General features: G+C 47.5%; 1 long non-coding RNA gene across 2 annotated transcripts in view; it reads left to right on the forward strand.

Annotated features, from left to right (window-relative positions):
* Positions 1-27,813, forward strand: part of LOC109550999 (uncharacterized) — a 49,069-nt gene extending 21,256 nt beyond the window's left edge. Inside the window, exons 2-3 of one of the 2 annotated variants that reach the window (XR_002177705.3) lie at positions 1,628-1,783; positions 10,175-27,813. This is a non-coding gene — a long non-coding RNA (uncharacterized lncRNA). Of the gene's footprint in view, positions 1-1,116; positions 1,784-10,174 lie in introns of those variants that run through there. The other variant, XR_012333263.1, reaches the window with a different exon arrangement.
* The last annotated feature ends 9 nt before the right edge of the window (positions 27,814-27,822 follow it).

Genomic DNA, 27,822 nt, shown 5'->3' on the forward strand with positions numbered 1-27,822 from the left:
AGAGAAGAGAGTGGCAAGGTAGGAGAAGGATTCCCTTCCCTGGCCGGGACCCCCTGGCTCGGTTCAGAAAGCCCCAGCTCCGAAGGGCGCTGTGCAGTTGGAGGGTATCTGTTCTGTCCCCACGCAGTCAGGGGCGAGCGTGCTTTCTGGGGTTGGGCCTGAGGCAGGCTTCTCCTGCACCCCTTGTGGATCAAGGTCAACAGCAGGAAACTGACACAGAGCTGGGTTCTCCGTCCTTGCGTGAGCGGGGAGACACCGCCTGAGAGCTGGGGGGAGAACTGCCCTCATTACCTGTCTGTTAGCACTTGCCCCTGGGAATCACCACGTTTTACTTATCACACTTACTGATAGACGTGTATTACCATCCCTATTTTACAGGGGAGGAGAGCGACTCTCCCAGGGGTTAAGTGACTTGCTAAAGTTCACCTGTAGCTAATGTGGGGGGCAAAGTAGGACAAACTGGACCACCTTCAACTAGTTTTATTACCAGTAGGAATTCATTTTCCTGTTTCTTGCAAAGCAGTGATAGGTTTGGCAGTTAGGCGGCACTCCTGCTCCAGACATGCCTGGTTCATCTCTGTCCTATAAACAGCCCTTCTACCTCCTAGATTTCTCACACAGTTTTCCCAACTTGGAATGCCGCTCTCCCTTACACCAATGCGACTCCTACACATCCATCAGGGCCCAGCTGACAAACTCTTCCTGCACGAGTCTTTCCCCTCCCTCACTAGCCTTCACCCATCTCCCTTTACTCCACGGCCCAGTGTTCATATTCTGGGCCATAAAGTCTAACCCTTCATTATGTCACTGCTTTTTATGATTCTCTCATTGTTTCATTTTCTTCCGTCTTATTCCATCAGTCAGGTGATCTTCATAAGGGCAGGGCCCGTGGCATAGGCACTTCCTTTACGTACCCCGTGGTTTCTATCACGGTGCTGGGCACAAAGTCGCACTCAGTGACTGTTGTTTGGCTAATTGACCAGACACACTCTAAACCTGGCCAAAGGTGGGCCCAGGAGCTTTTGCTATGAGCCCTTGAGGGGTGGTATTAGTGGGCTTTCAGCCATTAATCCTCCAGCAGCAACTCCCCCTCACTGGGTGGCTTGCCTGCCTGGATTACCTGAGAGGGAGAGACAGAGCTTAACTGTATAGAGAATACACACTAAGACATCCAAGGACTGCTTAGACCAGGCGCTGCTTCTTTAACGTTGCCCATGGTATGCGGTGATGGAGGATACCTAAATGAAATGCAAACAGTTAGACACATAACATGGAAGATCAGGTCTAAATTGAAATAGAACAAACAAACAAAAACCAGAAGGTAAATGACTGCTTTTTTGGAGGAGTGGTTTGGTGTTTCATGCTGAGGGTTTTGAAACTGATCAAATACATGTCTGAGGCCAGGTCTTTCCCCCTCTCACCCTCTCAGTGTGTACGAGTGCTCATCGTTGCAGGTTATAACGTGTTTTCACATACGTCATCTCAGGTATTCCTCACAAAACTTTGAGAGAGAATAACAGTAACAACATTTATAAAATACCTGTAATTATTTAATAACTACTGTGTACTAGGCACCATTCTAAGGACTTAACGTATATTAAGTCATCTGTCCCTTGCTGTTTTACAGATGCAGTAACTGAGGCACTGAGAGTGCCAGCAGTGGTTGGTGGTGGGAATGTCCCCAAGGCAGAGGTGAATCAAGATTCTTTCATAATGAGAGCTCCGTTGAAAGAAAGAAGATGCACTGAGTAAGGAAAGCAACATTGAACACCTGCTCTGCCAGGTAAGACTGCTAGGAGCTTTGTGGGCACGTTCTCGCCGAATCTTCACAGTTACCTGTAAGGTTATTGTGTTTGCGTTGTGACCTTCCCCCACATTTGAAGAACCTTGGCTTCCCGAGGTCAGCTGGCTAGCGTGTGAGCCAGGCCTGTGGACTCACATGCCTGTGTTTCCAGCACCGTGCTGGGTGCCCGGGGTGGCTCAGCCTTCTCTGGCTCTTTGTTTCTGCTTGAGGAAGGGGAGGCAATGTTTATTTCACTGGCTGAGCTGGTGAGATCCTTATCACCCTTAAAAAGCGTGTATTAAATCTCTAATTGTACATGGCACTGAACTATTTTGTATACAAAAATAATTGAGTAAAGTACACAGACAGGGGCTCTGCCCTCTGGGAGCAAAGGATCCCCAGCGCGTGAAGGTGGCAGGATGGCCCAAAGAACCACGGTCCTAGAGTGTACCCTCCTTGGCAAAGGTGTGTCCTGGCTGAGAGGGGGAAGTGGCACAGGGGCGTGGGAGAGTCTTCCAAATCCATCCCCACTGGGGATGGCCTCTGAGAGGTTAGGACTTTGGGGGCAGATCTGGGAAGGGCCTCTGAGAGGTTAGGACTTTGGGGGCAGATAGAGGTGGGTTTGAAGCCTTCTTAGTAACAGTGTAAGCTTGGACCAGTTCTGAACCCTCTCCAAGCTTCATTTCCAGCCTATGGAATTGGACTGAACAGGTATCATTCTGTTAAATGAGATGGTATACTTCATGCACTTAGCACAGTGCCCGATATACAGTACGTACTTAAATCATCGGTAGCTGTTGTCATGGCTGTTGGGTAGGTAGCTCGTTCCCAGAGTGGATTTGAAGGATGAAGGAAAGGCTCGTGGTTAGGAAAGGGGGACTTCTGACTGCGCAGCAGTGTCCTTTCGCTGCCCCGGGGCTCGGTGGCTGTCACAGGCAGCACGGCCCTGTGTTTCCTACCCCCTCCTTCTCCTGAGACGGCCGGGGGCTTGGCCTTTCTGGAGTGGCCCCTCAAATGTCTGTCTCATATTAAATGGTTGGTCTTGAGTTGTTATTCTGGAGAGATGCGAGGCTTTCGGGGGGCAAAAGACACGAAGGAGAAGGGAGCTGCACCTGGTGAGCGGTACACAGTAGGAATTCAACAAATGCTGACCGCTTCTGATAATCTGGGGCCCCAGTCTCCCCAGACCCACAGAGGGGGCTGCTGCCCTGGCAGTACTTGCTGAGGAGTTTAGGGACAGAGCCGTAAACCACATCTGGGTGCCCAGGGGTTGCCATGGCAGATGGGCCACTCCGTGATGTTCTTTGCAGCCTTCGAGAGTCCCCAGAATGCACACCCTTTGCTCACCCGGAGGTGGGCAGGGAGTGACCAGGGGCACACGCCGCAGAAAATCCCTTTTGTTTCTTCTTAGCAGAGCCCCTGTGCAGCACTGGCTTCCTGCTTAATGGCCTGTTCTGGGTGGGTAGGCGGGGGAAATGCCAGAACTAAGGGAGAAAAAGATTAAACTCACAGTAAAACCAAACCCAAGCATCATGGCTCTCCGTCCCCTCCTCTGCAGCCCTGACCCTACTCTGGGAGCTGTCTCCCAGCCAGTTCCCCTCCGAGGCAAATAACAATTATTCCAGGAGGCCCTGGCGCACCGGGCCTGCAGAAGACAATGCTTGATTGTTCTTCCTTCCCCCTGCAGCAAAAGATGGGCTGGAGGAGAGCACCGCGGAAAGGGAAAGGAGCAGCCTCCCTGCTCTCCCGCGGGGCGGCTCCGGAGCTGTCAAAACAGGCCTAGATCAGGGCGGGGGAGCGGCGGGGGAGGGGGGATTACTGCCGCTGCTCCCGACCTGCTCGCAAAGTTGCACTCTTTCCCCCCCCCGCCCCGTTCCTGGCAGCTGTGGCCACTTAAACGGCTTTTGCTGCCATTAAACAGGAGAGTCATTAAGTCACGGAGCTTAATGAGGCTTTCAAGGGTCCAGTAGTCACCCCTCCGCTCGGTGAAAAGTGCCAATTCATCGCTTGGGAGTTAACAAACCTGGAGGTTGTGACTAAGAGGTGAGCAGCGCCAGCGCCCAGATTGACGGCTCACCCCAGCGTGACCCCGCGCTGAAAACCAGGCTTGTGTGCAGTCAGAAGGTGGGAGGTGGTCGACCACTCGGAGCGAGTTGGATTGCTGGTTTCTCCAGCTTCTCAGCTGGTGTTTGGGCCTGAAAGATCCAGAAAGCTCTCCCATCATTACTGGTATTTATCAATCAGGGGCTTGTGGAAGGCTGAGACGGTGTGTTGTCCCAAAGTGCATCTCTCCTGAATCAGGCCGTTGGCATCGGGGACGTTCGTTCTGCCGCCCGCCCCCTTGGCGTTAGGGATTTTGTCTGTTACGCCTTTGAACAGTGCCTGGTACTACGCTTGTAGAATATGTGTAGGAAGGAGGGAGGGCAAATGGGAACCCCAGGGCCCACCTCGTTTACCCTCCATCGGGTGGGAGCCCACTTGTCACTCAGCAGTGTCTGGAAGTGACTGCCCACAGGAACAAGGTGAGGACGGATCTGGTGTGGGAGTGGAGTCCTCCCCGGCATGTTCAAGCTTTCCTTTATTCAAACTCACTAAATTCTCATAATTAGGTGAGGTGGGGAGGGGAGGTGTTCCTGTCCCCATTTTGCAGATGAGGAAACTGAGGTTCAGAAAGGTAAGTGACATCTAAGCAAGTGACCCCAGGACAATCTGACCCCAGGACCCAGCCAGACTGCCCCTCTCACTCAGAGGCCAGGCACTGGACGGGAATCAGAAGAAAGAGGAAGATGGCCCAAGAGCTGCCTCCTGGCCTGTTTTCCTGAGGTTAGAAGGCTGTCAGGAGAGGGTGGAGAGGTCTGGGGCCGAGGCCGTTCTCAGCAAGGGGGCGTTTTCCTTCCTTCAGCCGTCTTGTCCGCGTTTCACTGTCTGCTCTCGCAGGGGCTGAACGGGAGGATGGGCAGCACCTGCGCAGAGACACGAGCACGCGGACTGGGGGAACTGCAGGGGACGTTTGCCACCGCGGGCGGGGGGCGGGGGTCTAAAGGACGAGTGGCGGCTCCCAGGACTACCTGGCTCCCTGTGACTCCATGGGGGGGACGTGCCGCCTCGCCGCTGCCCCCAGGATGGCCAGCCTTCTAGAAACACTGCTCCTTACAGGAATTGGGCCTGGCTCTGTGATCCGGGACTAGGGAGGTTAGATCCTATCTGGGAAAGCTGGATGACTGACAGTCTGGCTTAATCCGTGTGGGATTACTCAGCCTGTAAAAGTCCTGTTTATTTGTTAAGGGAGGGGCAGAGCCATAACCCACCTGTTGACACCTGGATGGCACAGGAGAGAGAGCTGCACCTCTTTGCCCGCCCAGCACCCCGTGGTGGCTCTCCCTGCCAAGCTGCTGTGGTTGCGGGGAAGAACACCTGGTGGGGGAGTGATGGGAGAGCCTCCCACTGGCAGCTGCCACCTCTGCCCAGAGCCATGATCGCGGAAGGCCCAGGCAGGAAGCCTGAGAACACTTCCAGACACGTATCCCTTAGAGCCCTGCCCCGGAGTGGGCCTGACCACATTGGTGAGAGCAGGTTCACCAGCTCCCAGAAGCTGGCTGTCCAAGAACCTCTGTGAGATTTCCCAGCCTTTTTTTCCGTGACTGTGCTAATTTTGCCTCCAAGACCAAATGAGTGGAAGATTCAGGGGGTTTTGAGTCTTAGGTTACAGGTCCGAGCAGGGCACACCACCCCTCACACTCTTGGTTTCTCCACACCATCTCTGTTCCGATGGCAGGAAAGTAGAGGGGAGAAGCTGGCTGACCTTGTTTCAAGCTGCCATCAGAGAACAGGTGCTCATTGTAAGAGTGACTGGCATTGGAAAGAGCACGAGGTCAGTGCTTAAGATGCACAGGCCCCCGTCCTCGCTCTGGCCTGAGTCAGCTGTGTGACCTTGGGCAGCGAGTTAGTCTTTCTGAATCTATCTCCTCACCAGAAAACAAAAGGAATCGGATTGACGTCTCCCAGGGCCCCTTCCAACGCCAGCATTTTATGATGATACAGCTACTAACCTCACTACTGATGTTGTTCATTTACAACTGACACCCTCTGTGGGGGACATGTGCTCTGGGTTGTTCCTCCTTGCTCTGCTGATGGATCTGCAGTGCCCCACACCTGCCTGCCTGTCTCCTTTGTCTGCCTCAGTTCCCACGCAGGAAGGCTGGCACCGTGGCCTCTGCTGTCCTCTGAGTCTCTGGGAGTGCGCCATCCAATAGCCATGCTAGCCTGGGAGGTCTGGGTCTCAGTTCCTCGGGAACTTACTTGCAGGTTGGCTGCAGGCAAGACTTGGCTTCTCTGAACCTCATCCACCTAATGGGACAAAGAACCCTCCCTGGGAAAGCACTTCGGGATGCTTCAGTGGGAGAAGCAAGAGAAGCATGAAGCTGCCTCGTTGTGGAGGCTGAGGATCTAAATCCCAGAGCCTTTGGGAGCCAGTGGACCTCTACCAGTGGGCTGCACATTCAGTGGGACTTAGCTTCCCAGTTTGCACGGAACTAAGGCCTCCTGGCAGGTGCTGCGTGGCTTGCCCACATGCACTGTGAACTGGGATCAAGACGCCCTCTTTTTGTATTAGTTCTGGGTCTGGTTTTGAAGCATCTTGCTGGGACCGTGAATGGTTTTGCAGTGCATTTCAGTGAGCTCTTTACAGCCTCGCTCATTGGGCCTTGTGGACCTCTGCTTCCTTCAGCCGACTCAGTGTGGCTGCCATGCTGAGGCTGCCGAGTCACACGGGCAAGGCCCGTTACCTGCTAGACGTGGCTTTCCTGGACCCACCTTTCCAGGGTAATGAACTCCCAGGATTAATCTGAGAGCTCCTCTCTCCTCTTCTACCTTCGCCTCCTACCTGTCCCGCCACCCCCAGCTTCTGGTCCTCAGGTGGGACCTGTTAAGCCAGGGAGCAATTAGCCAGCTCAGGCTTCAGGACTCTCCCTAGAACAGGTCTAGCAATGGCTTGATGACCCTGGGATGAAGGGGTGCCGCTTTGCAAGAGATCCTTGAAAGGACATGAATATTCATGGCGAGGGTCCTTCAGAGCCATTTAGAACTACTTGTAAGTTACCAAATCTGTGGAGTTCTCTCAGGCCTCGAGTGGTGTCCAGTTGCCACTTCCTCTGCTCAGAATCCTCTTCCATTCTCACCTGCCTGGTTAATTCTTACCTGCTCCTCAAGATTCACTCCCTCCAGGGACTTCCCTGGTGGTGCAGTGGTTAAGAGTCTGCCTGCCAATGCAGGGGACACGGGTTCGAGCCCTGGTCCAGGAAGTTCTCACATGCCATGGAGCAACTAAGCCTGTGCGTCACAACTACTGAGCCTGCGTGCCACAACTACTGAAGCCCGTGCACCTAGAGACCGTGCTCCACAACGAGAGAAGCAACCAGAATAAGGAGCCTGCGCACTGCAATGAAGAGTGGCCCCCGCTTGCCGCAACTAGAGAAAGCCCGTGCGCAGCAACTAAAACCCAACATAGCAAAAATAAATAAATTAAATAAATAAATTTAAAATAAAAAATAGTCATGGCTTCAACTGGGGCAACAGCTGTGAGATGCAGAGGGGTGCTTAGAATCAGGAAAGATGTTTATGGTAGAGCCAATGGGATGTCCTAAGACATGTAGGAGAAATGGAAGAGTCGAGGATGACACTAAGGTATTTGGCTAGAACAATCAGGAGAATGGAGTTGCATCAGCTGAGTTAAGATGATTATGAGTGAAGTGGATTTGGGGGATAGGGAGAATCAGAAGTTCAGTTTGGGACAAGTAAGGTTTGAAATGCCTATTCGATATCCAAATGGAGATGTAGAGTGGGCAGAAGGTGAGTCAGTCAGCATTCAGGGAGTGGTCAGACTTGTAGATATGAATATGGGGCTGTTGATACTTAGACTGTATTTGAACAGGAAGGACTGGGTAAGATCACCTAGAGAACAAAAGCATTCCAAGGACTGAAACTTGGGGGTCTCCAGCTTCTAGGGGTTGAAGGAATTAGGAAGATGCTGAGGAGACTGAAAAAAAGTAGTGAGACTGATATTCTGGAAGTGAAGTGTTTCTTGGAGGAGAGGGTGATTGACTATCAAGTATAACTGGGAGGTCAAGGACAGGGTTGACCATTGCATCTGACAGCTCAGAGGTCACTGGTGATCATGTTCAGAGCAGTTTCAGTGGTTTGAGAGAGAACTGGAGAAGAGAAAGTTCATATGAACAACTCTTGAAGAATTTTGCTGGAAAGGTGATCTGAGAGATAGGTCACTAGATGGAGGAAAATGTGGGTCAAAGTGGTTTTTTAAAAATTGCATTAATTTATGAATTAGTTAAGGAACTATGGGTCCATTGACATGGATTTTTGAGAGCTTAGCCTAGAGCCAGGAGAGGAGATTTAGAAAAGGTTGTTTTCATCTTTTCCCCATTAGCCCCTGTCATCCCAGTTCTGCCTTTTCTCTTTCACTAAATGGTGAGGGATGTATTCATTTTTGTATCAACATCTTGTGCAGATTTCTAGTCTCTCTGATATTTAGCAGACCAATGGATGCCTATCTACTATGCCATGTCATCTCTTTTCTAGAAGACTTGACATTTGGCTCTATAAATCATTGGATGCATTGATAATGCCTGATTCATGTATTGTAATGTAATTTGGTAATTATATGGTGAAATAATATGTCATTTCCAGGGGTGGCATAATATGGTTCATAATCTTTCACAATAATCAGTTAATAAGTATGTTGCATCAAGGAACTATTTACATAGTCTTTAAGTGTCAGATTCTTGACCTTTCTACACAGTGACTAACATTCTTCTGAGTATGATAGAGCATGCACCAGAAGACATGACTCCTCTATGCCTGACAGTGTATGTAAATTAGTGAGAACCCATACAAATGTCTGATCATGTATTACAAGCTTGAGATGAATTCTAGAAGAATATAATAGTAAACCACAGCATCAATACCATAAATAATAACATTAACATGGAAATGATTGACTCATGTTGGAGTTGACTGGGGATGATTCTTTTTTTTCTCATGGCAAGGCACGTGGTTTCCCTGTTTTTCTCTTTCTTAACATCTTTATTGGCGTATAATTGCTTTACAATGGTGTGTTAGTTTCTGCTGTATAACAAAGTGAATCAGCTATACATATACATATATCCCCATATCTCCTCCCTCTTGTGTCTTATCTCCTCCCTCTTGCATCTATCCCTTTTTAATAACAACACACAAATAGGCATCACTTTCCCCCTTACTTCTTGGTAGTGTAGTAAAAAAATAATGAGCTTTGGGGTCAGTCAGATCTACATTAAAATCCTTAGTTTGCTGTTTATTAACCGTGAGACTGTGAACAAGTTACTTCTATGAGCTTTAGTTTCCTTATCTATAAAATGGAAATGGTGATACCTACCTCACAGGGTTACTGTGAAGTTCAGCTTAAATGTGAGTGTCAATGTAAATTGCCTGGTGTGATATCTGGTGTAGAACAGACAGTGATAGCAATTAGTGTACTTAGCAGTACTTGCAGTGGCTGTAGGGCTGGCTTGGTGCTGGTAGTGATGGGTGCAGACGCCTCCCTTGCGTGGAAGGCTTCTCTCCATGCTCTAAATCCTATCAGCAGATGGAAACGGGTTCATCCATCATCCGCGGCATTAGTCCCTATCAGCTTTCATGCATTCATGTAATAATTTTTTATTGAGAACCTTGTAAGTTCCACACAACAAAATCCGTGCCCTCTTGGGGCTTATGTATCAATACTAGTGAGTTTTGGAAAAAAAACTCTGGGTCACCCCATATTTAATACAGCTCTTTCATAGTCTCCATCTTTATTGCTTTAAATTACCACCCAGCCTCTGGCCAAACCTGCTCCAGGTAAGAATAAACTGAGGCAACTTGAGCCCTTCATATACACACACCAGCCACTAGTGACTTTCCTCTTATTGTCAGGAACTAGCCAGCTTAGAGTTTGATTCCTTCCAAGACTATTTTATTTTTTCTCTGCGTGGGAGGAATGTTCCCCTGCTGAAGTCAGGTATGAGGTCAGATCTCTCACCTGCAGTTGGAATTTGGGACAGACTGAGAATCACCGTGCCGTGCTGGGCTGAAAGTATCACATGACTCGGTGCCTCACTGTCCGCTTGTACAGGGAACAAGAAAAAGGAATCCTGGGCGCTCAGCAAGGAGGAAAAAGCTAGAAGCCTCTGTGGTAGACAGTGGGAAGGAGGCCAGGCCCGGGGACAGACACAGAAAGGTAGACCCTGAGAGCCTGGGCTCCTTTTGAAGTCCCCGCGCTCCTGGAAACAGATCATGAAACTATTTAATAAAAAGTTAACCGTATAGTTGCAGGTAATCACGGCCAGGTGTTTCTTTCTTCAGGTCTCAGACCTGAGTGCGTGTCCCCTGGCTGTCAGTGTGCACGGTGACGAGATGGTGGGAACTGGTTTGACACCAACATGAACCCTTCACCGAAAACTCAACTCAACCCCAGGGATTTCTGAGCTGTCGAAGAAAGTTTGATGACTTTCCTTGCTTAACCAGGCCCTGTTAAGCTCCCTTGAGGCTAAGTAAGGAAGAAGGGGCCATGAATTTTTTTTAAACATCTTTATTGGAGGATAATTGCTTTACAATGTTGTGTTAGTTTCTGCTGTATAACAAAGTGAATCAGCTATACGTATACATGTATCCCCATATCCCCTCCCTCTTGCGTCTCCCTCCCACCTTCCCTATCTCACCCCTCTAGGTGGTCACAAAGCTGATCTCCCTGTGCTATGTGGCTGCTTCCCACTAGCTAGCTATTTTACATGTGGTACTGTGTATATGTCAAAGCCACTCTCTCACTTCGTCCCAGCTTACCCTTCCCTCTCCCTGTGTCCTCAGGTCCATTCTCTACGTCTGCGTCTCTATTCCTGTCCTGCCCCTAGGTTCATCAGAACCGATTTTTTTTAAAGGAGGAAACTAACTTTTTTAAAAAAATTAATTAATTTTATTTTATTATTTTATTTTTGGCTGCGTTGGGTCTTTGTTGCTGCGCGCAGGTTTTTCTCTAGTTGCGGTGAGCAGGGGCTACTCTTCGTTGTGGTGCGCAGGCTTCTCATTGCGGTGGCTTCTCTTATTGCAGAGCACGAGTGCTAGGCATGCAGGCTTCAGTAGTTGTGTCACGCAGGCTAAGTATTTGTGGCGCGTGGGCTTAGTTGCTCCCCAGCATGTGGGATCTTTCCGGACCAGGGCTCAAACCCGAGTCCCCTGCATTGGCAGGCAGATTCTTAGCCACTGCTCCACCAAGGAAGCCCCCATTTTTTTTTTTAGATTCCATATATATGTGTTAGCATATGGTATTTGTTTTTCTCTTTCTGACTTCACTCTGTATGACAGACTCTAGGTCCATCCACCTCACTACAGATAACTCAATTTCATTTCTTTTTATGGCTGAGTAATATTCCATTGTATATATGTGCCACATCTTCTTTATCCATTCATCTGTCGATGGACACTTAGGTTGCTTCCATGTCCTGGCTATTGTAAATACAGCTGCAATGAACATTGTGGTACATGACTGTTCTTGAATTATGGTTTTCTCAGGGTATATGCCAGCTTTTGCACAGCAAAGTAAACCATAAACAAGATGAAAAGACAGCCCTCAGAATGGGAGAAAATATTCGCAAACGAAGCAACTGACAAAGGATTAATCTCCAAAATATATAAGCAGCTCATGCAACTCAATATCAAAAAAAGAAACAACCCAATCCAGAAATGGGCAGAAGACCTAAATAGACATTTCTCCAAAGAAGATATACAGATTAACAACATGCTCAACATCACTAATCATGAGAGAAATGCAAATCAAAACTACAATGAGGTATCATCTCACACCGGTCAGAATGGCCATCATCAAAAAATCTACAAACAATAAATGCTGGAGAGGGTGTGGAGAAAAGGGAACCCTCTTGCACTGTTGGTGGGAATGTAAGTTGATACAGCCACTATGGAGAACAGTATGGAGGTTCCTTAAAAAACTAAAAAAAGGGGCCATGAATTTTGTGTCTTTCTGTGGGAAGGTAAATTTCCAAAAGCAACAGCCCTTCCTCCAAATAAATATGTAATCAAAGTAAACATGGTGTTATCTGCTTTGTAAAACTAGTGTCAAAATGCCCTCCTGACTGCCTTCTTCCAACTAAAACACTGACCCTCCTTTATAGAAATTCTGGAATGTCCATGGCCTAGCAGAGTAACAATATTTACAGTAGTTTAAATATATGTATTAAGCCAAATTAGGTTTCACTGGTTCCCCCCTCCTCATTTCCTTGTTATCTGTCATTTACTTCCAATATGCAGTGGTTGCTGCTGGACATTAGAGAAAATCTGTCCCAATGCCCATAAAATACCACCTCCTGTTTCTCTGACTTGGTACCCACAGGGACATCAGAACAGGAAGGTTCATCCTTAACACCAGTAATTAGGGACTTAGCGAGCTCTGTCTTTTGCCAGCCCTTCAGTCAGCAGTCTCCTGCTCATTCATTGGCATGCGTTCTCCTGAGTGATAATCTTCACTCTTCCCACAGGTAAGTTTTTCTAGGAAAAAGTTCTATATTGGATATCACTGTAGTCAGATAAAGAATACCTCAAGCCCTTAACCCTATTCCATCGCAGTGGAAACTGCAGGTTAGCTTCACCAGAACAGAAAAAGTCATTGTATTATAATGAAGCTAATTACACTCCCTTCCACCCCCAAAAGAATGGCGTTTCATCATATATAGAGGCGTTATCAGGTAGTGATTAAGATCCTGGACTCCAGAGACAGATAGGGGTGTGGATCCCTGCTTTGAACCAGTAACTACTCCTGTGACCAAGTAGCTTGGCTTCTGTACACCTACCTCACAGGGTGTTGTTAGACTTGTGTGCATAAGCCAACATATTGCAGTGTTTTGATGCTAGATAGTGCTCAGCTGTTTCAAAGAAAACTATGTTGATGGTTCTGATTACAGCTGATATTAATATGAGCAGCCAGCAGGGATTCACACAGCTCCACTGTAAGAATTTGTGGGAAAGAGAAAAAAAATGGGTTCCCATCACAAAAGACCACATAGTATATGATTGCCTTTACCTGTATGTGAAATGTTCAGAACAGACAGATCCGTAGAGACAGAAAGTAGATTAGTGGTTGCCTAGGGCTGGGTAGCGGGGTATGGGGGGACATGGGGGGATCACTGCTAATGGGTACAGGGTTTCTTTTTGGAGTGGTGAAAAGGTTCTTAGATTGATTGTGGTGATGGTTACACCACTCTGAATACCCTAAAAACCACTGAATTGTAGACTTCAAATGGGTGAATGGTATGGGCTGTGAGTTATGTCTCAATAACGCTATTATAAAAAATATATTAGCTCCCATTTATGACTCAGTTAATCTTTATAATAGCTCACGGTTTTATACAGCAGTCAAGAAGGCTGAGATTAAGATGTTAAAGCAACTTAATCTGGCCCCTATGAGTAGCGTGTAATGTACCCAGGATTTCCTATTGATTGGATCTTAGTTTCACAGAATTGGATTAATCATAATCTTTGGTTCGTGACACATTAGCCCCTTTGGTCCACTGAAGTCCATCTTTTATTTTGCTTTATTTTATGCATGTATGCCTGCTTAAAAATATAATAAATACGTCTGACCGCCCCCTGCCCAAAGCAAGGCTAGAATATCACCAATAATGTACAGTTGCCTTTGTGTTTTCTTCTCTCCCATCCCTGTCTCCTCCCAGAGATAAGCACTACCATGAATGCTGTGTTTACCATTCCCCTGCCTCTTTTTTTAAAAACAATTTTTTTAAATTTATTTTATTTTTGGCTGCATTGGGTCTTTGTTGCTGCACGCGGGCTTTTCTTTAGTTGCGGCGAGCAGGGGCTGCTCTTCGTTGCAGTGCGCCGGCTACTCATTGCGGTGGCTTCTCGTTGCAGAGCATGGGCTCTAAGGCGTGCGGGTTTCAGTAGTTGTGGCACACGGGCTCAGTAGTTGTGGCTCGTGGGCTCTACAGCGCAAGCTCAGTAGTTGTGGTGCGTGGGTTTAGTTGCTCCGCAGCATGTGGTATCTTCCCGGACCAGGGCTCGAACCCGTTTCCCTTGCATTGGCAGGTGGATTCTTAACCACTACACCACCGGGGAAGCCCTCCCCTGCCTCTTTTAGAAAGTGTTTTTTTTTTTAGTGGCAGTAAGTGCGTAAATGGCATATTATTTAGCTTAGCTTAAGTTTTAATTTTGCATAGTTTTTGAACTTTATAAAAAGTCTGTCAGGTTGTCCAACGTAGATTCATCCATGTGGAAGAATGTCTCTGTGGTTCTTTTGTTTTCATGCCATAGAATATCACATTTTATGAATATACTATGATTTATTTATGCATTCTTCTTTCGGTGGGTATTGCGATTGTTTCCAGTGTTTTGCTATCTTGATAAGTTCAACCATGATTATTTTTTGTATATGTGTCTCCTTATACACGTGCTAAATTTTCTCTTGGGTATATCCTTACAGAAATTAGGTGAATACCTGGTAGATTTGCTGGGTGTGCAGGCATTCAACCTTACAAGATAATGTTACGTGGTTTTTCAGTTTCCACCACAATGTGTATGAGACCCTGTCGATATCCAACACTTGGTATCGTCAGACTTCTTAGATTTGTCAACCAAATGGATGTAAACCAGCATTTCATGGGGACAAAATGTTATCTGCCTCTTCCTGATTACTGGTGATGTGAACATCTCTTCATAGGGTTATTGATCATGTGTGTTTATTTTTTAAAAAAATAAATATGAAATGCAACTTTTATTTAAAACTTGAAGCCAACCCAAAATGTTGCTTCATTTTATTTCACTAACTCCTCCATGTCCACAGGCTAAATTGACCGGTTCCATGTGTTTCTTGTTCTGTGAAATGCTTCTTTATGGTTTTTGCCCATTTTTATGCTAAGTTGAAGTTTTTCTTATTTGTAGGAGTCCTTTATATATTTCTGAAACTAATCTTTTATTGGCTCTATATAGTTCCAATATTTTCTTCAAGTTTGTATCTTGTATTTTTACTTTCATTGGAGACTCTTGACAAACGAATTTTGGGTTACAATATTTATGTATCTTTTCTTGTATAATTAGCAAGGTTTGTGTCTTGACTAAGAAATCTTATCCTATTTCAAGGTCATTAAGGTATTCGCCATGTAGTTCTTCTGAAAGTTTTGAAATTTTGCCTTGACCTTTGTTTTCTTAATCTATTTGGTATTGATTTTTGATGGTGTGAGGTAGAGTTCCTTTTCAATTATTTCCATGTAAAAAGCCACCTTTTATCAATGAAGGGGGTTACACCTATCCAACTTGAAAGCTCATGCTCGTAATCATTCTGCTGTTCCGAGGAGATAATGGTGTGGTATTAGACTGTTTGATAAACAAGGGCTAGGCACTTGGGAGAAAAGTGAAATAAGGCACAGTTTCTACCCTCAGTCTGTTGCTCAGTATCAGGGGCTGAGGGCTAGATTTGGTCCTTCTTTTCAAAGGATTTCTTCCCACTCTAAGTTTCAGGATAACATATTCCAGGTCATCTTTTGGCACTAGCAGTTCCACAGAGGGGTTCCTATGGGAAGCTCTGGGTTCCACTTTTTAAAAACTAAATTTAGTGTTTTTTTAATTGAAGTATAGTTGGTATACGCTATCATATAAGTTACAGGTGTACAACATAGTGACTCACAGTTTTTAAAGGTTATACTCCATTTACAGTTATTACAAAACACCAGTTATATTCTCCATGTTGCACAGTATATCCTTGTAGCTTATTTTATACCTAATAGTTTGTACCTCTTAATTCCCTACCCCCAGGTTGCCGCCCCTTTCCTCTCTCCATTGGTAACCACTAGTTTGTTCTCTATACTTGTGAGTTTGCTCCTTTTTTGTTATATTCACTAGCTTGTTGTATGTTTTAGATTCCACATATAAGTGGTATCATACAGTATTTGTCTTTCTCTGACTTACTTCACTTAGCATAATGCCCTCAAGTCCATCCATGTTGTTGCAGTTGCCAAAATTTCATTCTTTTTTTATGGCTGAGTAGTATTCCCATTGTGTGTGTGTGTGTGTGTGTGTGTGTGTGTGTGTGTGGACTCAATGCAATACCTATCAAAATACCAATGGCATTTTTCACAGAACTAGAACAAATAATTTTAAAATTTGTATGGAAACACAAAAGACCCTGAATAGCCAAAATAAACAATCTTGAGAAGGAAGAACAGAGCTGCAGGAGTCATGCTTCCTGACCTCAGACTATACTACAGAGCTATAGGAATCAAAACAGTATGGCATTGGCACAAAAGAGACACATAGATCAATGGAACAGAATAGAGAGTCCAGAAATAAACCCATGCACTTATGGTCAGTTAATCTATAACAAAGGAGGAAAAAAATTATAATGGAGAAAAGATAGTCTCTTCAATAAGTGGTGTTGGGAAACTGGACAGCTGCATGTAAATTAGAATATTCTCTAACACCATCTACAAAAATAAACTCAAAATAGATTAAAGACCTAAATGTAAAAGGTATCATAAAACTCCTAGAGGAAAACATAGGCAAAACCACTCTTTGACGTAAATCGTAGCAATATTTTGGGGGATCCTTGTCCTAAAGCAAAGGAAATTAAAGCAAAAATAAACAAATGGGACCTAATTAAACTTAAAAGCTTTTGATAGCAAAGGAAACAATCGACAAAATGAAACGACAACCTACTGAATGGGAGAAAATATTTATTTGCAAATGATATGACCAATAAGGGATTAATATCCAACATATATAAACAGCTCATACAACTCAACGTCAAAAAAACAAACGACTTGATTAAAAAATGGGCAGAAGAACCAAATAGACATTTTTCCAAAGAGGAAATGCAGATGGCCAACAGGTATATGAGAAGATGCTCAACATCGCTAATCATCAGAGAAATGCAAATCAAAACCACAATGAGATATCACCTCACACCAGTCAGAATGGCCATCATCAAAAAATCTACAAACAAATGCTGGAGAGGGTGTGGAGAAAAGGAAACCCTCGTACACTGTTGGTGGGAATGTAAATTGGTGCAGCCACTGTGAAGAACAGTATGGAGGTTTCTCAAAAAACTAAAAATAGAACTACCATATGACCCAGCAATCCCACTCCTGGGTATATATCCAAAAAACAAAAGCGCTGATTCGAAAAGATACATGCACCACAATGTTCACAGCAGCACTCTTTACAATTGCCAAGATATGGGAGCAACCTAACTGTCCATCAGCAGATGAATGGATAGAGAAGATGGATTCTACTTCTTCATCCTTGTTTCCTTCATTTCCTGGAGGTTAAAGTGACACCGTGGGGAAGAGCATATGCTTAGGGCCAGACGGACCTGGTTTCAAGGTTCAGTTCTCCCACACGGTAACCCGGGGGAAGTTAAACCCTCTTGAACCTCGGTGTCTTTGCTGTGTGTCCCCATGCAGAATGCACATCCTCTCCCGGAAGGCTTGGCTCCCTCATTCAGTCCTCGGCTAGGGGTGGGGACACAGGAGCTTGTGACAGCCAGCCCCTCGGGGACCATCTGCACTGCGGAAGGGTGACAGCCCACAGAGCTGACACAAATGACAGATGTCCCCTACAACCCCTCAGGATGTTACCCCATCTTATCTTTCTTCCCTCTACTTGGTTGGAAGATCTTGTCGCTTCAGCTGGCCTGTGAGCTCCTGGTGGGCAGCCCTCAGACCTCAGCTTCTTCCACAGTCTCGCACGCAGTGACACATACACAACAAAGCCTTCATCAGTGATCTCTGAGTGACTGAGTTAGGAGGGACAGAGACCCCGCTCTCAGGGTGTGGGACTGAAGGGCAAGCCTTTTGGTTTCCCAGTAGAAACAAAAACAAAAGCCAGCCATCAAAACAGAGAGGAGAGAAAGGCCTTTCTCCATAAGCCTCCCCAGGTGGTAAGAGCTGGCTTTGAGAAGCTTGGGTGTGACAGGTGGCCTCCCACTCTGTCCCTCGTTGGTCTCCACCACCTGGCTGGAGTGTTTATTGCTGGTGCCTCTCACCCCTTGGCCAGGAGGGTTCTCTGGTTCAGCCCAAGCAGCAGGAGAGAGGGAACGACCCCATGGCACACACAGCTCCACCCCAGACTCCACAGTGCATGTTGCTCTGTGTGTAGCCTGGTCATTCATCAACGAGCAGTGAGATACGGGAACATCGCTGCGTCCTGTCGCTGCCCAGGGCACTTTGCATTGTCATTGCGTACATTTTTCATCCGAGCTAAATAGAGTGCTGGGTAGGGTGCTGTTTCTTGCACTATTTACAGGCCCCTGGGATTTTTCCTTCTCCCTATGGTACTGTGAAGGGAACAGGCTGACTTCAGCGATTTCTGTGGTGAGGTCATATGGCCCTAGGAGGGTTACCTGAGCCCGGGAGACTCAGGTAACCAAGGCCACTGGTAGGGATGGGTTTAGAGAGAAAGAGAGGCAGGAAGGGGAAATTTGATTCAACTACATCTAAGACTCATTTGAAGTGTTTTTGGTAAGGTTCTAATTATGCTTCTCAATAGAGCAAATTTTTGTAATGTTCCAAATGTAAATGTTGGAAAGAGGCTGCAAATGAAAACAACCAGATGACATCTAAAGCCAAAAATAAGCCCAAAGCGACCTTAATTATTGCACTGCCTCAGGCTAAGTGGAGTTCGAATGTGGCCTGCTGGAATCTACATCGGCCTTCCTCTCACTCACACAGAAGACTCTAGAACTTGACATTAAGGAAACTGGGCTTGCCACCCCGATGCGTCACCTGCTAGTTCCTTGGTCTTAGGCTGGCAGCTTAGCCTGTCAGTGCCTGACTGCGGGCATCTGTGAAGTGGGGACCGTCCAGCCCGGCTCCCTGAAAGGTTTGTGGAGAGATGCAAAATGAGCTAATGTGAACGGGAGCTCCCTGGGTGTCCGTGCCTCACGGTGGGTCCCAGTGGCTCCAGTGTACACCGGTGTCCATATCTTTTCTCTCTGAGTCCTTTATCTTTACTCCTTCGTCAGAAGCCCTGCTCTTCATCCCTCTCTCCAGGTACTTCTTTCGGAGATTCCTCTTCTCCCATTCAGCCCTTGATTAGGATTTCCAAAAAATATTTCATGGATCGCTAGTCCCCAAATGGCCCACCACCAGAGGGGGTTCCGAGGACAAATCAGTCTGGAAACAGCGAGCCCTGTAGCGCCTTCCGAAAGTCCCGGGGCCTGAGAAGTCTTGTAGGAGGACCTCCTCTACCTTCGCTCCTTCATCACTGGGCACCTCCCTCATGAATCTGACCCCAGAACCCATTTTTCACACATTGCCTATTAATGCCCCTCCCCCATATACAGCCTGGGACCCGTGCTAGATGGTGACTGAATAGTGACGGCACCACTGAATACTTAGGACGCGTCAGGCACACCTCCCAAACAGCGCAGTGAGACGGGTGCATTCCACGTAGTGTGACTAAAACACGGGTCTGGCTGTCTCTGTTTTACAAATAAGGAAAGTGAGACTCAAGGAAGGCTAGGAATTTGCCCAGAGTCACAGAACGAGTACGTGGTGGAGTGGGGCGTGACCCAGGCCTTGCCCCCAGGTCTGTCCCCCAGGTCTGTCCAGCTCTAAAGGCCCTGCCTGTCACCGCGCATGCGGGCCGGCGGCTGGTGGGCTTGATTTGGCATGGGCGGGGCCTCTGGACTGGAGCTTGCTGGCCTCTGAGTCCACGTGATAGAAGATGGAGCTGGGTGGGTGGGCAGCCAGCCCGGTTAAGTGCAGTCGGCACGCCTGGGGCCCGTGAACTGGGACGGCTGCACCCTCTCAGTGCGCAGACCGGAAACCGAGGCTCAGGAGATGGAATGGTGTGGCCAGGTGGCAGCCATGCTGGAGCCCGGAGTGCTCTACCATCTGTCCTTTCCCCGGATCCAGCCCCACCCTCCGCGCTCGGAGCTGCCCTCCGGCATCTGCATCCACGGTGCTCAGAGCTGCTTAAGTTGCGGGGCTGTTCTCACTAATTGGAACCTCAGGGCGCTGTTGTGGTCCCTGCTGCTGTAAACACTTTGCCAATCTGCATGCGTATGTGACGCTATAAAAGTTCCCGAAAGATCTTATCCACCCTGCTGGCACCCAGCTGAAGGAAAAGCCAGGTAGAAAGACAATGTGTGTGTTATGAAAAAAAAAAAAAAAAGGTGTGGGGGAAGTTTCTTGTTTTTGTTCTCCGTGCAGGTGAACAGGGTGAGAAGTGGAAAACATCCAGTGCTGAGGCAGCTCCCAGCGCTTGCTTTGTTTTGTTTTGAAATTGCTTAAGAGAGATTTTCCTTGTACCTCCTAAGCTGCCTGTCACATTTGAAAAGCCGGAATGGGACTGTTAAGATTCTGTAAACGAATTCGTTTCGGAACATGGGGTTCTTTGCCCGGTGGGAACGAACTTCAGTGATCGCTGGGTCTGGCGTGTCATTTACAGGTGTGCAGACTGAGGCCCATGACCTGGACCAGCCAGCCGTGGGCCAGCTTGACCTCCGCCCCAGGGCTCCCTCACACTCTGCAGAACACCCCAGGCCCAGCTGAACAGCGGACACTCGTTTTCAGCAGAATGAAACTCGGTTTGGTGCATCAAGACACGATTGAATGCTTCCCAAGCTGCAGAGCAGAGTCCTGGCAAGTCCTCCCCAGCCCTCCCTGGCCTCTCCGCTCAGCCCTAGCCAGTCCCGAGCGCCAGCCCCGGGCCAGGAGGGTACCTGCTCTACAGTCTTTACCCCCCCGGAGCTGCTTTTCAGTGTGGAAATCAAGGCCGAGAGAGATGAGTGTGTCTCGGGTCCACAGCTGGGAAGTGAGATCGACCACAACCCAGGACTGGACTGGCTGACTGGGTGCTTCAGTGTCGTTGGCTTCCTTGGTTGTGGGAAGGAGTAAGAAAACGTAAACACAGAGCACTAGCGCGGTGCCTTGCACCCAGTGGGTGCTTCCGGAATGCTCGGTCCCGTCCCCTGATGTCTTCTCTGAGTTCTTCACCGTCATTTAAATCCAATAGAAACAGCGTCTACAGCACACTGATTTATTAACTCCTGGTTTACCTTAATGACCTTTTCTTCAGAGGGACTTGCTAACCCAGTGAATGCACTTCCATAGCGCCCCAAACACTGATTCCTGATGTGCTGAAACTTGCCAACACTTGAGGGGATAGAAGATGGTGGTTTACAACCAAGAAGCCGAGAAGCTGTTAAACACTTAAAATTTACAAGGAGAAATGCTCATCCTATCCCATCTCTTAGCCAGGAAAGAAGATATGCATCTTCTCTCTCCATCACGGGAAGCCTAGTTTGAGCAAACGTCTTGATATAATTGTTTGACCCTTTCCAACCAGTCTCCCTAGACATTTTTGGAGGCCTCCTATGGAACAATTAAGCAGCACAACTCAGCATGTAAGACGGTTTGAGGGAAGAGGGTGGGGAGGGAATAAGGAACTCAAGAAACCCAGGAAGCCAAGGGCTTGGGCCGGGGAGAGGTGAGTCCGTGGAGAGTTGGGGAAGTTTAGCTTGTGTCTTGCCGCTGGTCCACTGTGGGCCTTTCTGCACCTCACCCCAAGCCAGGGAGCAGATTTGTCCTGCCACCCATGCTGCTAACATCACCAGAGCCAAGTGAGGATGGTGCCCGTCTATCAGGAAAGCCTGACTCCTCTCCCACTGCCACCATGCCTCCCCTCTAGTTACTTCCAGGGCCGGACATCACAGCCAGGAACAGTGTCCAGAGGTGGGGGGAGGACACGGGAGGCGAGGGGAGGAGTTGCAGCCGTACGCCCCAAGAAAGTGGTGTCAAGGCTCCTGGAAGGAAGGAGGAGGGAGGGAACCCACGTTTACTGAGCACGTACTATGTGCCAGGAACTTGACACATAATCGTATTTAATCCCTGCAGAAATCTTGTGAGAGGTATTGTTATCCTCTTTGTACCAGTGAGGGTGCAGAGGATCAGCACGGTTAGGTAACTTGCCTGAGGTCACATGACAACCGAGGTGGAGCCAGAGTTTGAATGCATGGCCTGTGATTCCAAATCCTCTGTTCTTTGCACCAGCACCCTGTGAGATCAGTTCCAAAGTGCTGAGTGTGTCATTTGTCCTTTGTTACCTCGTGAACTTGAGCGAGCTGCTTAACTTTGCAGCCTCCTGGTCCACAACATGGGCATCCGCGTAGCACCTACCTCAGAGGTGTTGTGAGGATCCAGTGAGAGGTGCATCTAAAGGGCTTAGCGTGATGCTCCACCCGTAAGGGTTCTCTGAACATCAGCCACTGCCTTTGCTTTTACTACAGTTGCCACTGTTCCAGTACCTGGGGGGGGGGGCACATACCCTCTCTGTGCCTCGGTTTTCTCATCTGTGAAATGAGTGGGTTGGACTGGAGGATGCCTAATCTTTCCAATAAAAGTAAAAGAAAATTTTATTTCCAGCCACAAAATCTGATTACTCTGCTTGGCACTTAGGTTCCCCTACCGGCTAGTCCGAGTTTTCCGGCCCGACCTGAACACGCTCCTGGGATCCCTTAGTTCTTACCACCTGCCCTAAGCCTGGCGCCCAGCTGGTTTTGACGCCACCTAATTCCTTCAAGCCTCCACTCCTACTCGTCACCCTTCCCTGATTCTCCTCACTTTCCTCTGCCAATCTGAATTCTATACTTCCTTCAAGGCCCAGGTTAAAACTCAACTCTTCCATGAAACCGTCACTGGCAAACCCCACCCTGAGATGGCTTCCCCTTCGTTTAAAATTCCCTCAGCTATTGTGCCCACAGTCTGACTCACACTGATTCCAAATGGTTTATATTGTCTCATCTAAGTCTGTTTGATTTACGCAGTTCCCTAAAGGTGAACTCCCCAAGGGCAAGGCCCTTGTTTTCTGCTTTGGTGTAGCCTCAGTAACCCTGGCACTGTTCGGGTACCTGCTTGGTGAATTAGCGGCCCGTGCGTCGGTCATTCCCTCCTCCACTCGTGGCTGAGTGGGGGTATGACAGACACCCCCACCTGGGGAGGGCGCACCTAATAGCGGGAGGTGACAGAGGGCTGCTTCTGAAATGGGTTTTCAGATCTTCGGCCCCTGGAGATACGGGCAGAGGTACTGAGTCAATTGGGGGTTTGGGGGAACTTTCTGCAGGATACTCAGGGCTATGAGGGTCGTGGACGGATTACCTCTGCCCTCAAGGAGTTTGCAGGGGAAGAGGCAGCCGTCTCAGCGTAACTGGGTACAATGCATTATGATTAATTGTATTGCAAAGGTGCAGCGGAGGGACAGCCCTCTGCCTGCAGAGGGAGGGGAGGCTTCTGAAGCAGAGGAGCTCGAGAATGAGTAAGAGCTGCCGGGAGAGGACGGGGAGGGCGTTTCCAAGGGATAGAAAACAGGAGGATGTGCGCCCTGGGTTGTTAAGATGGATTAAAGGGTATATTTTAGGGGAGGGAAGCAGATCAGGGACAGCTGTAGGGACTGAAGTTGGAAATGTAGTTTTCAGTTATCCAAAGGCATATCTAGAGACTCCCGGGGGGGGGGGTGTCTTTATCCCCTGGGTCCAAATGAGGACCGTGTCCAAATGAGAAAATTAAGAGCTATGTCAAGAGCTTTATTTATTTATTTGGCATGAAAGTGCGCTTCTTTAAAAAAAAGAAATCGTGGTGATGCGAGTTGTTTGTTTTTCACTTCATTTCGTTTTGTTTTGGCATCTTGACAAAATAAAGGTCTGGCAGTTCTGTGCCAGAAGGGAAGTTTCCAGGTCCAGATTCCTGGAGCTGCTGCTAGAGCGTCACTGAGATCTCTGGAAATAAGGAGCAAGTACAAGGTCGATTAAACTCTTAGGAGGACGGGCAAAGCTCTAGGACTTGTGCGTAATTTCTGCTGATGAGGATCGCAGATGTGGTGATGCTCCCGGTGGAGGCTGTAGGGGAGCCGAGGGCAGAGGCAGTCTGATCTGTTTTGATGGCTTTAATCCCTGCTCTCCCTTGTGAGAGGTGTGAGCTATACGGGATGCCTCTCCGTCCTCCTCTGCTTTGGGCTCCGGCCCCCTCCCTGGGAGGGAGTAGAACATGTCCAAGCTCTGCGTGCAGCTCAGACTTTATCGCCCATCTTCCTGCCTTTCAAAGCGAGGGCTGACAACTGTGATTTCTCATCTCCAGGTGCAAAGGAAATTGCCCCTTGTAAGTGTCTGCGCATCTCAGCTCCCCCCCTCTCCCCAGGGCTGTTTCAGTGTCTGTCAGTTGAATTTGCACTAATGAGATTATAAAGTCGGTGTGTTGAAACGCTCACAAAGTTTTGCCCAGATCAGTTCAAAATTCCGAAGGTAAGAACTTGACTGAATCAATATAGTAGTAATTTCAAATCTTGAGCTGTCCCTGTTAGGGCATTTCAGTCATTTCTTGGAAACAAGAGAGCCGTTGCCCCCCCCCCCCCGAAACAAAGGTACGTGAAGAGGGGTTTGGGGCGGGTGGGCTGCTCAGGTGGGAAGGGGGTTTCAATCCCTCTGTGGCGATGTTCAGTTTGCTCAATAATTTCCTACTCTAGTTGGGATTTTACTCTACAGATGGTTTGCCCAAGGCCTCGCAGCAGTTTTGGTCGAAAAAGTAAGCAATCATGACAAAAGGAACTGGGCGGGGGGGCATCCCAGAGGGCAACAGGGAAGATGCAACCTGGGGAGGGTGCACCTAATAGCGGGAGATGACAGAGGGCTGCTTCTGAAACGGGTTTTCGAAGCTTCGGCCCCTAGAGATATGGGCAGAGGTACTGAGTCAGTTGGAAGGCCTGGAGGCTGGCAAGGAGGGGGCAAATGAGAATTCGTTGTTGCTGAGGCAACCACGGCTTAGAAGAAGCAGCTGAGGCTTATGGGAACAGCGGAGACCTGAATTCTTGTCTTAGGTCCGCTGTGTGACTTTGGGCAAGTGGCACCACCCTCCTGGGCCTCAGTTTCCCCAGAATAAAATGAGGACAGGGCACCGCTGAGGTCCCTTCCAGCTCTATCCTATTCTGAGACTCTAAGCAAAAGAGTCCTGCTTCCCCCTTTTGTTCCCTCCTGAGATGCCAGCTCCCTGGATCTGGGGCTGAAACTGTCCTGGGCTGAGCTTTGGATTCCTAGGGAGCAGGGCCCTGGGGGGAGGGAAGGGGGAGGGCTTGAGCAGGTGAAATTTGGGAAGCTAAGCTAGTTGTAGAAGAATCTCCCCTCTCGTGTACACACACACACACACACACACACACACACACACACCAGCTTCAGGCCCACCTCTGGGTCTTTGGTCCTGTTCTCCTATTTATGGGCTCCTCCCATTTGCCCCTCAACCTTTTCCAATTTTACTCACAGACAAAGGCCCTAACCCCTCATCCAGGGTCCTTTTCTTGTGTTGATGGCTCTCGTGGACAAAGCAGAGACAAGTTGTAGGCCTCCCTCTGTCGTCTCCCCACTATACAGAATGACCTTGTCTAGATAAAGAGCTATTCATCGTCTCCCAGAGTACCAAGATGCTGGGTAAAAATCAGAAGGAAATCCTGACACACGTTACAATGTGGGTGAACCTTGAAGACGTTACCCTAAGTGAAATAAGCCAGTTATACAAGGAAAAATATTGCTGATTCTACTTATGTGAGGTCCCTAGAATAGTCAAATTCATAAAGACAAGAAAGTATAGGCACTTCCCTGGTGGCACAGTGGTTAAGAATCCACCTGCCAATGCTGGGGACATGGGTTCGAGCCCTAGTCCGGGAAGATACCACATGCCGCAGAGCAGCTAAGCCCATGCGTCACAACTACTGAGCCTGCGCTCTAGAGCCCGTGAGCCACAACTACTGAAGCCCGCGTGCCACAACTACTGAAGCCCGCGTGCCTAGAGCCCGTGCTCCACAACAAGAGAAGCCACCGCAATGAGGAGCCCGCGCACCACAACGAAGAGTAGCCCCTGCTCGCCACAACTAGAGAAAAGCCTGCGCACAGCAACGAAGACGCAACACAGCCAAAAATTAAAAAAATAAAAATAAATTTAAAGAAGAGGTGGATTTGGAGGGTGAAGTAAGAGGACAGAAATAATTGGGGTTGATAGGAATGTGCAGCTGTGCTCTGATAGCTAAGGAAGGAACAGAGAACTGTGGGGAAAAAAGACAGTAAATGGGAGTTAAGGATGCCTATGTCGGTGGTGAGCACACCTCGTTGGAAGAAGCCAGTTCAAAATGTGAATGGCTCGTGCTTGCCATGCACAGCGCTGGAAGTCCATGAGAACCAAGGTTCGTTGAGACCTTGGGAAGATGAAACTCTTACCTCTTTTACTCTCTGTCTCTGATTCCTGTTGATCTATGTCACTTCCCGTCATGCTTTTCCATTGGCCCCAGAAGCTTGCCAGGGACACCCTGCTAATTAATTGCTCCTGGCCTGTAAGCACAAGTGTGCTTTTGTCAAGATTTCTAGGTCTGGGGAAAAACCAGTTTTGGGCTCTTGTGGCATCCCTGCTGCTCCTGGTTCCAGAAGCCTTTCTGCCTAGGACTTTCCTGGGACATCAGATTACTGTGCCATTATTTCATTTAGCATTTATTGGACACCTACCTCAGGGCGGAAAGTGACCTTGGAAGTCATCTAATCCAGTGCTCCTGAAATGTCCGTGTGCATGTGAACCACCAGGGGATCTTGTTAAAATACAGCTCTGATGCAGTAGGTCTCGGGCGAGGCGGGGCCTGAGGTTTTGTGGCTCTGACACTTGCAGGTGTGGCTCTGACACTTGCAGGCGAGGTCGACGCTGCTGATCCCTGAACCACACTCTAAGCAGCGAGAACCTTGTCCAGCGATGCTCAGCCCCTACTACACACTAGTATCATCTGCTGAGCTTTTGAAAAATACGGCAGCCTGAGCTTCACTCCCAGATATTATCATTTAATTGGTCTGATACAGCCAGTCTTTGTTTAACTTGCTCCCCTGTTGATGCTGGTGAGTAACAAGTGTTGAAAACTGCAGCTCTGATCGAATACCTTGATTTTACATCTTTCTTATTGAAACTATCAGAAAAAATCCCACCTTCTCTGCCCCACCTGTCCCTCTAGTTGACCTGGAATTTAATTTCCTGTTTTATGAAAATTAGCTGTTGTAATATCATATAATAATAAAACATAACATTTATTGAGTATTGAGTATTACTATAAAACATAACATTTATTGAGTATAACATTTATTGAGTGTTACTATATGATAGGCATCATTCTAAGTACCTTACATTTAAATCTCATAATACTCCATGAGGTACATATTATTATAATTATCCTCATCTTTTAAGTTTTATTTTATATTGCAGTATAGTTGCTTTACAGTGTTGTGTTAGTTTCAGGTGTACAGCTAAGTGATTCCATTACACATATACATATAACCATTGTTTTTCAGATTCTTTTCCCCTATAGGTTATTACAGAATATTAATTAACATTCCCTGGGCTATACAGTAGGTCTCTGTTGAATATCTGTTTTATGTATAGTAATGTATATATCTTAATCCCATACTCCTGATTTATCCCTCCCCTCCACATTTCCCCTTTGGTAACCATAAGTTTGTTTTCAAAGTCTGTGAGTCTGTTTCTGTTGTGTAAATAAGTTCATTTGTACCATTCTTTTAGATTCCACGTATAAGTGATATCATATGATATTTGTCGTTGTCTGAGTTATTTCACTTAGTGTGGTAGTCTCATCCATGTTGCTGCAGATGGCATGATTTCCTTCTTTTTGACGGCTGAGTAGTATTCCACTGTGTGTATGTACCGCATCTGCTTTACCTCATCTTTTTTATATTGATAGATGTGAAAACTAAGGCACAGAGGAGTAAAGTAACTTCCGTAGGTTACACAGCCTGTAAATGATAGAACCAGAGCTGAAACTCAGGAAGTCTTCCTGAGCAAACTGTCTTATCCATTACATCATTTAGTCTCCCTGTGCAATGCCAAAGATAGCAGCAATGCTGACAAGGATTAAGGAAATGTGTGCTTTTCAATTAAAACCTGTTTTTTTAATTGCTATGCTATTTT

Source organism: Tursiops truncatus, chromosome 8 (assembly GCF_011762595.2).
Source record: "Tursiops truncatus isolate mTurTru1 chromosome 8, mTurTru1.mat.Y, whole genome shotgun sequence".
Taxonomy (NCBI): Eukaryota; Metazoa; Chordata; class Mammalia; order Artiodactyla; family Delphinidae; genus Tursiops; species Tursiops truncatus.